This window comes from Hibiscus syriacus, unplaced genomic scaffold (genome assembly GCF_006381635.1).
Source record: "Hibiscus syriacus cultivar Baekdansim isolate YM2019G1 unplaced genomic scaffold, ASM638163v2 tig00110206_pilon, whole genome shotgun sequence".
NCBI classification, from domain to species: Eukaryota; Viridiplantae; Streptophyta; class Magnoliopsida; order Malvales; family Malvaceae; genus Hibiscus; species Hibiscus syriacus.
In genome coordinates this window covers 2,150,561-2,166,329 of record NW_024062627.1, presented here as the reverse complement: position 1 = coordinate 2,166,329, position 15,769 = coordinate 2,150,561, and positions in this window count along the sequence as shown.

Genomic DNA, 15,769 nt, shown 5'->3' with positions numbered 1-15,769 from the left:
TAACAATGATGTCAATGGTGATATAAGGGTGGATCGGCTAATGTGGAAAAGGGCTCCAAACGGGACATACACTCCTAGTAAATACATAGTTTCTTGTCTTGGGGTTGATAGGGACCCTTTTTGGAATTTAGTGTGGACATACCCTCGTTCATATGGAAACTTGTTCCTTCATTATGAGGTTGTTTGGAAAGTATGGCAACATTGGTGTGCTCCGTGGAATATTCCGTTAGTTATTCCTGGAAACATCAAGGATTTCCTAATTATATGGAACAATCAACCTATTCGTCATTCTCTTAAAGATGTCTGGAATATGGCATTTAGGGGAATTGTATGGTCGATATGGCTCTGTAGGAACGTGGCCCTCTTTGATAAAAAAAAAACCCTGTGAGTCTGGAATTTTTTTTTTGAATTTTCTCTTTTCAGGACAGGCTTTTGGTGCACGTGTAAATGGCCGACATCCTTTCCTATGGTCTCAGATTTTATTCGATGGCCTTTTGGCCTGGATCCCCGTTGATTGAAAGAGGCTCAGTTGCTTTCGTATTGGTTAGTGGTGGTTTTCATCCGGTTCTGTTTTTGGTACGCAGGTTTGTCAGTTGTGCATCTGTGATTTTTGAGTTGATGTTAGGTTGTCTGCTGTCGAGTATTATTGTTGTAGGCAAACCCGTGCATATGTTTTCTTAAGCCATGTTGGTGAATTTGCGTTGCAAGGCAGGGTGAGGATCCCTTTATTATCTTCATTTCTTGACTGATGGTGCGGGTTTTCTGCATCCAATTTTGTTTTTGGTTTCGTTGCACGTGTAGGTGCTTAAGAGGGATGTACAGCAAAATCTAAGTTGTTAAAATATCACCATAGCTAAGTAACTAACTCACACAGAAACCATGAATTATTGCTTTCATTCATTTGTAAAATCATACCTTCTACAGCAGTAGCACAAGGCTATTTATACAGCATATGATGAAACTAACATTCTCCCTGTAGCAGCAAACTTGTAAACTTCTCAGCCTGCACATTTGATTTGCACAACCTGCAGCTTCTGTCTGTGTTTTACAAACAAGGGAGCAGACAGTGGTTTCGTTAAAACGTCAACAACCTGTTCAAATGCAGAAACTTCATGTACTTGTAACTTCCCTGCTGTAACCATTTCTCGAACAAAAAATAGATCAAGCTCCACATGTTTAAACTTAGAATGCAAAACAAGATTGGCACAAACTGCAACTGCACTTGAATTGTCACACCATAGAGTAGGTTTACCATGAGAGACAATGTGCAATTCACTCAATAAAGATTCAAGCCATACCATTTCAGCAGCTGCACATGCAACACTCCGATATTCTGCTTCAGCTGTTGATCGAGCCACAACCTGTTGTTTTCGAGAACTCCATGAAACTAAGTTGCCCCCAAAATAAATGCAGAAACCAAAAGTGGAACATCTATCATCCACATCTGCTCCCCAACTTGTATCAGCAAAGCCTGCTAAGGAAAGTCTAGAAGACCCCAAGAAACGTAGACCAAAGTCAATCGTTCCTTGTAAGTATCTTAAGATACGTTTCACAGCCTGAAAATGTGTGTCAAGAGGAGCTTGCATAAATTGACACACACGATTGACAGCAAAAGCGATATCTGGACGAGTGATAACAACATACTGTAGAGCTCCAACAATGTTGCGAAATTGAGTAACTTTCTCAATTGGATTTCCATCATTAACTGAAAGTTTGCAGTTTGTAACCATAGGCGTAAGAAGGCCATTTGCGCTTTCAAATCCATTGCGTTGTAACAATTCATGAATGTACTTTTGTTGACATAAAACAACTCCTCCTGATTCATATTTGACTTCAATTCCTAAGAAGAAGTTTAGAGTTCCCAGATCTTTTAAGGCAAACTTTGCATGCAATTTATCAATAACAATCTGAACCTCACTCGGATTACTTTGCATGCAATTTATCAATAACAATCTGAACCTCACTCGGATTACTGCCAGTGAGGATTATATCATCAACATATACAAGTAGATACATTAAACACTTCTCACGCTTTCGAATAAAAAGAGAAGAATCAGACTTGGCTACCACAAAGCCTTCAGATTCTAAATAACTTCTCAAGCTATCAAGCCACGCACGTGGTGCCTGTTTTAAACCATATATGGCTTTATGCAACTTACAAACCAGTTTCTCATCACCAAATTCAAACCCAGGGGGCTGAGTCATGTATACTTCTTCTGTAAGCACTCCATTGAGAAAAGCATTATTGATGTCAACTTGCCTAAGTTTCCATCCTTTTGACAAAGCTAATGTCAATATGACACGTACAGTTACTGGTTTAACAACAGGACTAAAAACTTCATGAAAGTCAATACCTGGTTGTTGAAGAAACCCCTTTGCTACCAATCTTGCTTTATATCGAGCAATTGAACCATCAACATTTCTTTTGATTCTAAACAACCACTTACAGTGCACTGCCCTTCTGTCACTTGGTAATGACACTAGAGACCATGTTTTATTTCTCAGCAAAGCCTCATACTCCTCTTGAACAGTAGCCTTCCAATGTGGACTAGCCAAAGCCTGTTTAATACTATGTGGTTCTTCATCAATCCATGACGTGGCTTGAAAAATCTTTGGTTTTGAAATGCCACTCTTACTCCTTGTTCGCATTGGATGAATGTTCAATATCGAGCTACAATCAGCTCCCATGTCTATTTGTGGCAGTGTTGTTTCAATTGGAACAGTAATGGAACTCGATTCTGCTGGAATAACATCTTCACTATTAGTTGCATGAGCATTTTGACTTCCAGTCGCTCTTCCACTGTTTACTTCATGATTTGGTTGACTGTCAGCACCTTTTTCATCTTGCATACTATTCATAGATGAAGTAGTATCAACACATCCTTGTTGAGTTTGAACCTGTGGAGCAAAGACAATGGGTAATTCCCACGTTGAAACATGTGAGTCTGTATGTTCTTGATTTGTCATCTTGCATGCATCATAGGGAAATTTGTTTTCATCGAAAATGACATGCCTCGAAACAAACATCCTCCCAGCATCATCAAGGCATCTATATCCTTTGTGTGATGGACTGTATCCAAGGAACACACACTGATTGGATCTATATTCAAGCTTATGATGATTAAATGGTCTCACCAAAGGAAAGCAGGCACAACCAAACACTCGTAACATGGAATAGTCAGGAGATTGTTGGTGTAAAACCTGAAATGGAGACTTCCCATTTAACACCTTTGTAGGTAAGCGATTTATAAGATACACAGCCGAGATGAAAGAATAGCTCCAAAATTTCAAAGGTAATGAAGCTTGAGATAGCAGAGCCAACCCTATTTCAACCACATGACGATGTTTCCTTTCAGCCTTGCCATTTTGCTCAGATGTACTTGGACAAGAGAGTCGATGCTTGACTCTATTAGTTAGAAACCAACCTCTTAGAGACTGATATTCTCCTCCACCATCATTCTGCAAACTCTTAATCTTAACTCCAAACTGCACCTCAATAAGTTTGTAAAAATTTAGAAAGCAATGCATGACTTCTGACTTTCTTTTAATCAAGTAAAGCCAGGTAAATCTGCTGTATACATCAATGAAGGACACATAGTAGGCATATCCATCACTGGAAACAAATGGTGCTGGCCCCCAAACATCAGAAACAACTAGTTGAAAAGGAGCTGTGTATTCAGTGAGTGAACTAGTGAATGGTAGCTTGTGAGCTTTACTTTGTAAGCAAGCATTGCAAACAGAAGCCAAGGAACTTTCATTAGAAGCAACATTACAAGTTTTCATAACAGTTTTTACCACACTAACAGATGAGTGCCCTAGTCGTCTATGCCATAAGTCTAACAAGCCACAAGACTTTGACACATTATTTAGTTGTATTTGCTTCTTAGGAGACAAAAGCTGATAGAGTCCTTCATCTGTGAACTTCCCTTTCAACAACACACTCTGTGTCCGAGCATCCTTCACAAAACATTCAAGCGGATGGAATTCAATAAAGACATCATTATCTCGAGTAAACTGAGAAACAGACAGTAAATTTTTCTTAATGTCAGGAACATGCAAAACATTTTGCATAATCAGCTGCTTTGTTTTAGATGGCAAGTAACTTTGACCGATATGAGATATTGTCACACCTTCCCCATTTCCCATTTGAAGACACTGATTACCTGTGTAGGTCATACCAGTGTTTAGTAACGATGAATCATTTGCAACATGATGTGTTGCCCCCGTGTCTGGATACCAAACTGGATCGGTACTGCTGGTTGTTGCAGCAGGTCGAGGCAATGAAGTAGTAGAGGCAAAGCCAGTTGGAGAAGCCATGAACACTTGTGAATTTTTAACTGAATCCACACCAACATGAGTAGGTAGTGGAGGGTACCAATGAACCCCTTGATGGAAAGATCCTGGACTAGGCATCACAAAATGAGGATTAGAGTAATAATAACCAGGAGGGGATGAAAACGATGCACTTATGGAGGGAAAAGGAGCACTCATTGCATGATTAAGAACATGAGCATTTGAAGAGAACTGCTGATTTCCAGCAGGAGCTTGAGCTGGCTTCCACCTTTCATTGTTTCGATTGCCATAATCAACACCAGTGAAATTTCTATAAAAGCGATGATAGCATTTGTGCACTGTATGACCAAATTTGCCACAAATCTGACATTTAGGACGATTATCAAATCGACCTCTACCACGGCCACTAGATTGACCACGTACAGCTTCATCCTGTTTTGAAACAATAGTGATATCAGAATCCTCCAATTCATTCACCTTATTTTCACCTGTAGATTTAGAAAACAAATTTGCTGAAATTCCTTCAGTGAGAAACGCCTTATGACAAGCTTCACAGTCAAGTAACATTTCAGTGAGCACGTCTAAAGAGACATTATCACGAGATGCAATTGCAATGACTGATTCAAACTCCATGGACAGACCGGCAAGAATAACGCTAACTTGCTCATGTTCAGCAATCGGACTACCTGCAGCATATAACATATCACAAATGGATTTGACTTTGGCCAGAAACTCATTCACCGTTTGGCCAAATTTGCGTTGAGAATGAAGACTGTGTCGAAGTGATGACACCTTGGCACTTGATCGACCACCAAACAATCGTGAAATAGTATTCCAAATGGAAATAGCAGAGGTAAGACCAGTGAGATGTAGTAAAACCTCAGTGCTGACAGTAGTAAGTAACCATGATGCCAACAACTTATCTTGTTGTTGATAGAGAGTGGACGCCGAGCTGTCCTCAACATTTCCAGATTCCACCGTTGTAACCGTCACAGGAGGTCCACCTTCATCCGTGATGAATCGAAGTAATCCATAACCATCTATAATGAGAGAAACCTGATGTTTCCATAGTAGGTAAGTAATTTCAGAAAGCTTGACCACATCCTGCTTAGGAATGTGTTAAACTGAGGAGATATCCATGAAATGCAGCCACACACAGCAAAGACAAAGCAAAAAATAGGCTACCAGTCCTGGCGACTGATACCATGTTAAAATATCACCATAGCTAAGTAACTAACTCACACAGAAACCATGAATTACTGCTTTCATTCATTTGTAAAATCATACCTTCTATAGCAGTAGCACAAGGCTATTTATACAGCATATGATGAAATGAAAAAAAAGAGGGAAAGATTGTTAGGACGTTAGAGGAAAGAGAGAGTTTGTTAAGACAACTCTAACCACCTCACGCACAATACACATGCATGACTCATATTAATCTATGCATACATCATTCATATTATCATCATACACTAACATAAGTGCCATTATGGGTTGGCATGTCTACTTAAGTTGTAAAGTTGGTCCCTTTGTTGTGTTTGAGTTGGGTAGCTGTTATCGGTGTCTGCCGGTATTATGCTTCTTGGCCATTGATTGTATGGTTCGTTGTTGGGTGGTTCTCTGTGGGTTATTGCAGTTTGTGGCTGAGGTTGGCACCTCTTTGTATGGGCTGTTATTTTAAGTGGCATCGACATGTTATACTCTTTTTCTTCCATTTAGGTTTAGGGAGGTTTTTGGTGAGACACATGTCTTTGTCTTATTTTGTATGGGTTCGATTAATAATACCATGCAAAATTCTTCTTTTTCAAACATTGTCACATCTTAATGAAATAAAAACGAAAGTGAACAAATATTATATTTTCAAAATTTAGTGAGAAAAAATATACACAATTTAAACGAAGTGACCAATCTTGCAGTTTACCCTTATTTCATAAATAGCCCGTACAACGACAACACATGTTTTTGGGTAGTTATGTTTAAATTAATTTAAGGTGGTTTTTAACTTAAAATATTATCTTGTTTAATCTAAAAAGTTATGTTTTTTATAATATTTTCGAATACAATTAGTTTATATCGTTTTTTAATCTTACTAAAAGTTATATTTTAGAATCTCCCCAAACTTTCTTCTTGCATAAATAGATACCCAATATTATACGAATATATATATATTAACTTTGTATAGGTTAAGAATCAATTCATGCAACGAGGCTTGTGTCATATTTTATATATAAGAGTAAATTACATATTTAATCATATAAGTATCACTTTAATTTTATTTCGGTCATTTAATTTTTTTTTAAAAATTATAACTAAAGTTACAATTCATTTTCATTTAAAAAAAAAAACTAAACTGTCAAAATGTACAACTAATCACTTGAAAATATAAAATAATCATAAAAAATGGTTAAGCTCAATCAAACAATTAAGACAAATAATAGATACAAATAATTTTAAAATGTATATAATAATGATGGCTTGTTGATAAAGTCACATTATCATAACTAAAAAAATAACATATTGTCGATGATTGTGAGTTTCTATCAATATTACAAGGATCAAAAGTAAATATAAGTCGATAAGATAACTAAATAAATATTATATAAAAATGTGACGTCAAATTTATTATTCAAAATAAAATAAGAAAGACCAATTAGATTAAAAAAATAACATAATTGATATCATAAGAGAGAAAATAACTAAAAGTTAACTATTGACGTCATACCCAATTTTTATTTCGAGAAATATCCAAATTAATATTATCGTTTTACGATAAAAATATATAAATAAACAAAAGAGAAGTTTAAACAAGTGATTAAAGAGAGTATTGTTATTCCTAGAGATTATAGATTCAAACAGTCACGTATGTATATTTGTGTGCGTTGTCAATGACTAAGAAAGATTCTGAACATAAATTATCTTGTAATCATCGTAGACTATTAAAAAAAGGGTAAAGTACACAAATGGTCCCCTAACTATAAGGTGTTACTTTGTTGAGTCTCCCTACTATTAAAAGTTACAAAATAGTCCACCGATTATAATCTCAAACAACTATCATATCTCAGTCAGCATGTTAACATCAAGCTCAGACGACCGTTAAATTTTAATGGAAAAGGACGAGTTTCAAACAAGATGAATAGTCGAGTGACCATTTTGTAATTTTTAATAGAGGGACACGACAAAACAACTCCCTATCATCGGAATATCATTTTGTAACTTTTAATAGTTGGAGGACTCAACAAAATAATATGCTATAATCGAAAAATCATTTGTGTACTGTACCGGTCTACCCTAAAAAAATTGAAAATATACTTAACATAGCAAGTAAAAGAATTCTAAATCCGAATAAATTACAAATTAGGTTATAGCCATAATGGATTTTAAATAGAGAAAATAACCTCAGTGACCAAAAATCCCATATAATATACGATTTTAACCAACTTTTTCCGGATTTGCCAAAATGATCAACAAAATCGCAATGCGATCGCTAATTCGCAACGCGATCTCCATTATCGCAAATTCGCGTTGCATTTTCGCAATGCGATAGTTGAAAATTGCGTTGCGATGGTCTACAGTATCGTTGCGATTTTCCCAATTCGCAATGCGAATAAGTAAATCGCAACGCGAATTGGGAAAATCGCAATGCGAATAAGTAAATCGCAACGCGAATTGGGAAAATCGCAATGCGATACTGACTATCGCAATGCGATAATAAAAAATCGCAACGAGATACTTACTTTCGCAACGCGATACTGACTTTCGCAACACGATAATACATAATCGCAATGCGATTTTCAAAGCGCCATTAGTATCCTGGCCAAGTATTTTATTTTTAAATTCCAAACATGAATATTAATATATTGGAACACTGAACTGTCCACAGTATATCCCGTAATCGCAACTCATAACCTAAAACCTAAAATCACAACTCAGTCCCATCTCCATCTCTCACTCTCTCACCCATCTCCGACGAAATCCGTCCCCATCTCCGGTGAAATCCGTCTATCTCCATCTCTCAGAGCCACCCTCACAATCAGAAATGGAAAATCAACCAAATCAACCAACGAGGGTTAGTTTTTTTAATTATTTTCTTTTTGAAATTTTTGCATTATTATTAGGTTTTTCATATTGAAATTGATGATAAGTTTACTGGTAATTTCAATAATAGATTAAACATTTCACTTAGATTGCTTATTAAATCAACCAAGAATTGCAACGCGAAATGCAAATCGCAACGCGATTTTAGTTTCGCGTTGCGATTCTCTCGTTGCGATAGTCATTTTCGTGTTGCGATTTTCATTTTCAGAAACTATTCTTCTTCTGCAAATTGAATCTTGAATGAATTGCATTACTTCAACCAAAAAACAAAGACAAATACGAAATTCACAGTGTTGCATATTTAAGTTTGAAGAATAAACTACTACTATTTATGTTTATTATTGTTTTTGGTATATCTTCACAGTGTAGTTTTTGGTATATCTAATTTAGTATGTTTATTGTTTTTGTAGAACTTTTATTCGGCTCAATTGACCTTGAGAAATAAAGTCAGCCTGGCCAAAACAATTGCGTCGAAGCTTTCACCTGCACAAAGAAAAATGTTTGAGGATACATGCTTCGGGCCATGGCTGAAAGTACAACATCCCGGTGGAGATGCGATGTTGACACACCTGTTTCTTCAAACCAAGACTAGCGATCTACCAGAGACTATACAACGTCGTGATGAAGAGATATGGTTTGATTTTCCACCGGCGTATACGTGTTTTGGGCGGGAGGAGTTTTGCTTAATCACCGGTCTACGCTTCGGACACGATGATGTAGGTCGGTACACTAGACACATTACCCGCCCATCATGGCTATCCCGGGTTTTTCCTGAGCTGGAGAGGCCGAGTCTACACGTAGAAGACCTTACAAGATTTTTGAATAATAAAGATGGTTTTACTCGGATGGATGACGTCGACGTTGTCCGAGTATGCCTTCTAATTCTTTTGCATGCCGGCTTTTTAGGCAGAGAGGCCAGACAACCTATTCCAAATGATCTAATCAAATTGGTAGAAGACCTAAATGCGTGGAACCTGTTTCCGTGGGGCTCGTATTTATGGAAAGCTACATGGAATAAGTTATCGTCTGCTGCTTTGGATCGAAAAGTTTGCATGGCGATGGTTCCAAATACACTTTGACAGGCTTTATTTGGGCCTTTAAGGTAAGAATTTTTATATGATGTTTCCAAAATTATAAGTAATTATTTAACAATTACTAATGTTTGTTATTATATTGTTTGTAGATTTGGATATTTGAGGCATTTCCCGCCATGAAGACATATGCAATAAAAACTTCAAATGATATTCCCAGGGCTATTTCCTGGAAGAGGAAACGGACCTTGCAATGGGAAGATTTACTACGGTATACGACAATAAATAATGTAAGTTAACATAAATACTACCATATGTTTATAAACAAGTTATTACTAGTACACGTTTAACTTTGTTTGAGCTTTTATATTGTTAGGAGGCCAACACTCCTCTACAGAGGCTGACACCCACGGAAGCTGAGCTTGCCACTGATTGGTGGCAAGCTAGTAAGCGTTTTTTTGATGGAACGGTTGATGAGCAGCCTCCACTTCGGGAGCCATCACCTCGCCCAGAGCTATCACCTCACCCAGAGCCATCATCTGATCGACCCGGCTATACACCTCCAGAACGACAGCCATCACCTATTCTGTCACATCATCGAGCCTCTTCTCCACCATCACCGCAAGATAGGCGACCGGCAAAGATGCCACGACGTTTATCTCACTGTTCTCCACCTCCACCTCAACGGGATGAGTTAGGGGAGTTACGTGATGAGGTCAATGCCTTGCGTGAGGAGGTCGGTACTTTACGCAAAGACGATGGTGCATGGCGTGTTGAGGTGTCTACATTACGCGGTGAGGTAGCCGCTCTACGTGAGATGGTAGCATCGTTGCAGAATGAGGTTCATACTCTATGCAACGAGGTAAGTTTAAGATTTTTCATACTCGTAATTCATTCGGTTGCTGCCAATACTGTTAAACTGTTTTTGTTAGTATTTGTTTTTGGTTTTGTTTTTGTCTTTTGGATGAAGTAATGCAATCCATTCAAGTTTCAATTTGCAGAAGAATAATAGTTTACTTTCGCAACACGAAAATGACTATCGCAACGCGGAAATGGCTATCGCAATGCGAAATAAAAATCACAACGACAAAATCGCAATGCGAAATGAAATCGCAACGACAAAATCGCAACGCGAAATGAAAATCGCAATGCGATTTGTGTTTCGCGTTGCGATTTTGTCGTTGCGATTTCATTTCGCGTTGCGATTTTCATTTCGCATTGCGATAGCCATTTCCGCGTTGCGATAGTCATTTCGCGTTGCGATTTTAAGTTTCGTGTTGCGAAAGTAAACTATTCTTCTTCTGGAATGTTTATATATGTTGTCCTTTTAAATGTTTATATAAGTGCTTACTTCTGGAATGTTATCTGAGCATTTTGTGAACTATGATAGAATAATGATTTGGGTGAATACAATGCTAGTTTGAAACATATTTGTCTTTGTTTAATATCATGTCTGTTTATTTACTGATTTATGTATTAATTTTTTTTAGCGGCCCGATAAGGTGGATGCTTTACGTTTGGTTTTCCTTGCACGACGGAGTTCACGCATCAGACGGCGTGGACGTGCTATTACGTCTCCATTCACCCCCAATGGTGCGAAGACTCCGCAAGAAGAAGCCCGACTCACCGGTCATCCCTCAAGAGTCCCCTCTAATCGTTCAAGAGGCCCATATTCTCCCTCAAGATTCCCCCCCACCGTTCAAGAGGCCACTGTCATCGTTGAAGAGGTCCCTCCCACCATTCCAGAGCCCGATTCACATGGGGTAATATATCGAAGTATTGAGAAACCCCCACCGGTTCCGGACATGATGGATGAGAGTTGGCTCTCGTATGAGTTACCGGCTAGTACCCTTCCGGTATCTGAAGTGGAGATGAGACAACTACCGGAAACAATTGTGGATAATACCCTTTGGGCTAAGACCGCAGTTGATTTTTATCTACATGAGCGGAGCCAAGGGTGTTACACTGACATCAGCAAACTCAACGATGAAATGTTTTTGTTGCTTGATCGGTCTTGGTGGGGTGTGCTATTAGGGGTTGAAGACAGTGGCTATTTGGATGGGGAGGTAAGTCTTATATTTGTCTTATATATGATTTTGATTAATTTGTTTAAAAATTAATGTAATTCACTAATATATGTATTTTTTTGTAAAACAGCATATCGATGCGTGGGTGTCACGTCTACTAATAATAAGGAAGCTTAGGAAAAATAAAAAAAAATCGCTATATACAATAATGCCGACGGCTTTTCACGCAGTTCACTTGAAGAATCAACGAGATGAATCATTTTTGTTGGGCAATGGACAAGCTAAACTTTATCCTGCATGGTGGGAGGTCGATAAGGTTAGTGTTTATTTTTTAAATTTTTTAAAGGTGTTCATAAATAAGTGCGCAAATAAATGAATTATTACTTATTATCGCAGGTGTTTATCCCTGTTTTGGAACGTCGTCACTGGCTTCTCGTCCAACTTCAGCTCCCATCCCTGAAGATAATAGTGTATGACAGCATGATCAATTACATATCACTGTCTGATTTGAGAGATATTTTCAAGGGATGGAGCTCTCATTTGGCTAAATTCTTGGATGGGATTAAGTATTGGAGTCATTCTGGACACAAGAAGCCAAAGAAGTTCAATGTCACAGTTGTCAGAGACGAGACCGCGCCACAGCAATCGCCGGGAGCCAGAGGGGATTGTGGTCCTCTCGTATGCCTTTGCTCGGCGCGTTTGACGACGGGAAGCACAGAGTTTTTACCTCCCACCGATAGAGATAGAGCTGCAGTAGGCTTGTGGTTTCGGCATTATATGGCTAGAGCAATATATTCGAGACGCTGCCTACCTGCATCCGCGTTATGAAAGTGTCCATTGTTAATTGGTAAGTCAAATGCAAGTTTTGTTAACATATATACTCCTTTTGGTTTGAAAATGTTTGGTTAAGTACCTAGAATTCAATAATTTATTGTTTGTAGGTTTTAGATGTGTCGGAAGTCTTGTTTGAGCAAATGTTTGGTTTCTGCAGGTTAATCCTTAAGTGAGCTGCGTGAAATGGATGTACGGGGTCACAAAGTTGTTGATTCATTGATTCAATAATTGATGAAGAAATAAGAATTATTATTATTTTTTGATTGTTTAATTGATTTGTAAAAGATGATTTGTAAATGTTGATTTGTTTAATTGATGTGTAAATAATTTGTGTTGAAATGTAATAGTTGATTTGTTGATTTTCAATCTGCTTTATGTTGAAGGCAAAACAGACTATCGCAACGCGAAATGGCTATCGCAACGAGAAAATCGCAATGCGAAATGAAAATCGCAATGCGAAATGAAAATCGCAACGAGAAAATCGCACTGCGATTTTCATTTCGCATTGCGATTTTCTCGTTGCGATAACCATTTTCGCGTTGCGATAGCCATTTTCGCGTTGCGATAGTCAAATGATTGGTTAACATATATACTCCTTTTGGTTTGAAAATGTTTGGTTAAGTACCTAGAATTCAATAATAATTGTTAAAAGTTTATGCATGTTAATCCTCGTTGCCTTTTTCATTTCGCATTGCGATTCTATCGTTGCGATTTGCATTTCGCATTGCGATGGTCAAATGATTGCCTTTCGCAACGCGATTCTGACTTTCGCAACGAGATAATACAGAATCGCAATGCGAGTTTCAATGTTTCAAGTTAGGACTTTTATTGATAAACATACATGTTCAAGAACCCAAGTTTTTCCTCACCATAGACAAGCAAACAAAAAGGTGTTGGGTGGTTTTCTGGCTGAGTTAATGTTTTTGAATGGTAGGGTATATCGGGGACATGAAATTATGACTGACATGAATGCTCGGTTCAAGATTAGTATATCATATTCTCAAGCTTGGAGAGCCAAATGTTATGCCTTGGAATTGTTGAGGGGGTCGCCAGAAGCATTGTTTGCCCAACTGCCGGCTTATTGTCACAATTTAAAGCTGAAAAATCCTGGGTCGGTAACTCATATCAAAACAGATAGAGATGGACGCTTTGAGTTGCTGTTTATAGCCATTGGTGCTGCGGTTAGTAAATCAATATAATTCTATTGACTCATTTCTGTTAGTTACATGCATTTCACATTTAAATGATTATATTTCTTGTGTACATTATTTTGTAGATTTGTTCATTTATTACTTGCATGCGCCCAGTTATTATAGTTGACGGAGCACATTTGAAAGGTCGATACCTTGGAGTAAACTTATTAGCAGTAGCCATGGATGCTAACAATGGGATATTGCCAATAGCTTACGGGGTTGGCAAATCTGAAACCTCTGATTCATGGACATGGTTTATGGGGCATCTTAAGGATTGCATAGGTCCTATTAGCAATATGACAATCATATCCGATAGGGGAAACTCAATTGACAACGCTGTTAGAAGGTGTTTCCCAGATGCTTTTCATGGACTTTGTGGTGTTCATTTGTATAGAAATCTAAAATCAAGGTCTGCTGGTATAAAAAAGCACAAATGGACATACTGGAAGGCTGTAAAGGCTTATCGGGAAGTGGATTTCAATAAGCATATAAACTGTTTAAGACGTGTTTTGCCTCAGTGTGCTCAAACACTAGAAGATGTCGGGTTTGAAAGATGGTCAAGAGTACATCAACTTGGAGCAAGATATGGTTTCATGACGTCTAATAGTGCAGAATCAATTAACGCTCTAAGTCGTCATTCCCGGAAATTACCCATTACTATGTTAATGGAGTTTTTTTGAGCCTCTATTCAACAGTGGTACTACAAGAAAAGAAACCATGCAGGTATTATTTCTCTGAATTCGTAACTTATCATATATTTTACTAAGTATTATTTATTTAAATTTACAGGAACATTGGAACATCGTGTTACACCATGGACTGAAAAAAAGATAACGAAACGTGTTGTGAAGTCAACGTCATGGAGAGTTGAACCATGTTCAAACACTTTGTTTGAAGTACTGGATAATAACTTAAATGAGCTTGTCGATCTAAATGCAAGGACGTGTAGTTGTATGAAATGGCAAACATCTGGTTATCCATGTGGCCATGTTATAAAAGTTGCTCTTCATCTAAACCAAGATGATTCAAGTACATACGCTATGGATTGCTACACTACAGAAGTATATTGACAGACTTATGCCGAGATTGTCTACCCTATTTCACATCCTTCTGAGTGGGACATACCAGATGACTTACAAACAGTTTTGCCACCAGCCATGGACAGAAGGCTACCTGGCCGACCAAAAAGTCACGATCGTATACCGTCTAAGGGTGAAGAGAAGAAGAGATCGACATGTAGTCGGTGCAAGGAAAGTGGTCATACAAGGTTGACATGTGGATCACCAGTGCCATCACAATCATCTTTTCCTCTACCAAAATATGGATCATCATCAAAATCCAAAGCTCATATGGTGTCAAGAAAAAGGCAATCAAAATCGCAATCATCTTTAAAATCCCAATCACAACAGGCTTCACCTTTTGGGACTGTTAACTTAGGTATTTTTAAATGCAAACGTTGTATTATGTAGATTTTATGTGTGAACTTTTAACATTTTCAGTTAGGCATGTATTAGTAACTTGAGTTTGAAAATTGCTATGATATGTTCCAGTTGTTATCACTTAATAGGCAATCATCTTAATGTCCATCGCAACGCGGAAATTACTATCGCAATGCGAAATGAAAATCGCAACGAGAGAATCGCAATGCGAAATGAAAATCGCAACGCTAATTTCGCATTGCGATAGTACTTTTTGCCTTCAACATAATGCAGATTGAAATCAACAAAATCAACCATTACATTTCAATCAATTAAACAAGCACAAATAAGAATTATGTTAACATCAATTAAACAAATCAACTTTTACAAATCACCTTTTACAAATCAATTAAACAATCAAAAAATAAGCAATAATTATTAGAGAAAATAACACTTCTACTATTGAATCAACTTTTGCAGCCATACATCATTTTCACGCAGCTCACTTCTGAGATTAACCTGCATAAACCAAACATTTGCTCAAACAACACTTTCTACACATATAAAACCTACAAACAGCAAATTATTGAATTCTAGGTACTTAACCAAACATTTTCAAACCACAAGCTTATAAACATACCAATTGTTTATGGACATTTTTATAACGCAGATGCAGGTAGGCAGCGTCTCGTATATATCGATCTAGCCATATAATGTCGAAACCACAAGCCTACTGCAGCTCTATCTATATCGGTGGGAGGTAGATACTTTATACTTCCTGTGATCAAACGGTCCAACGCCAAGCATACGAGAGGACCACAATCCCCTCTGGGTCCTTTCGTTTGTTGTGGTGCGGTCTCGTCTCTGCTAACTGTAAT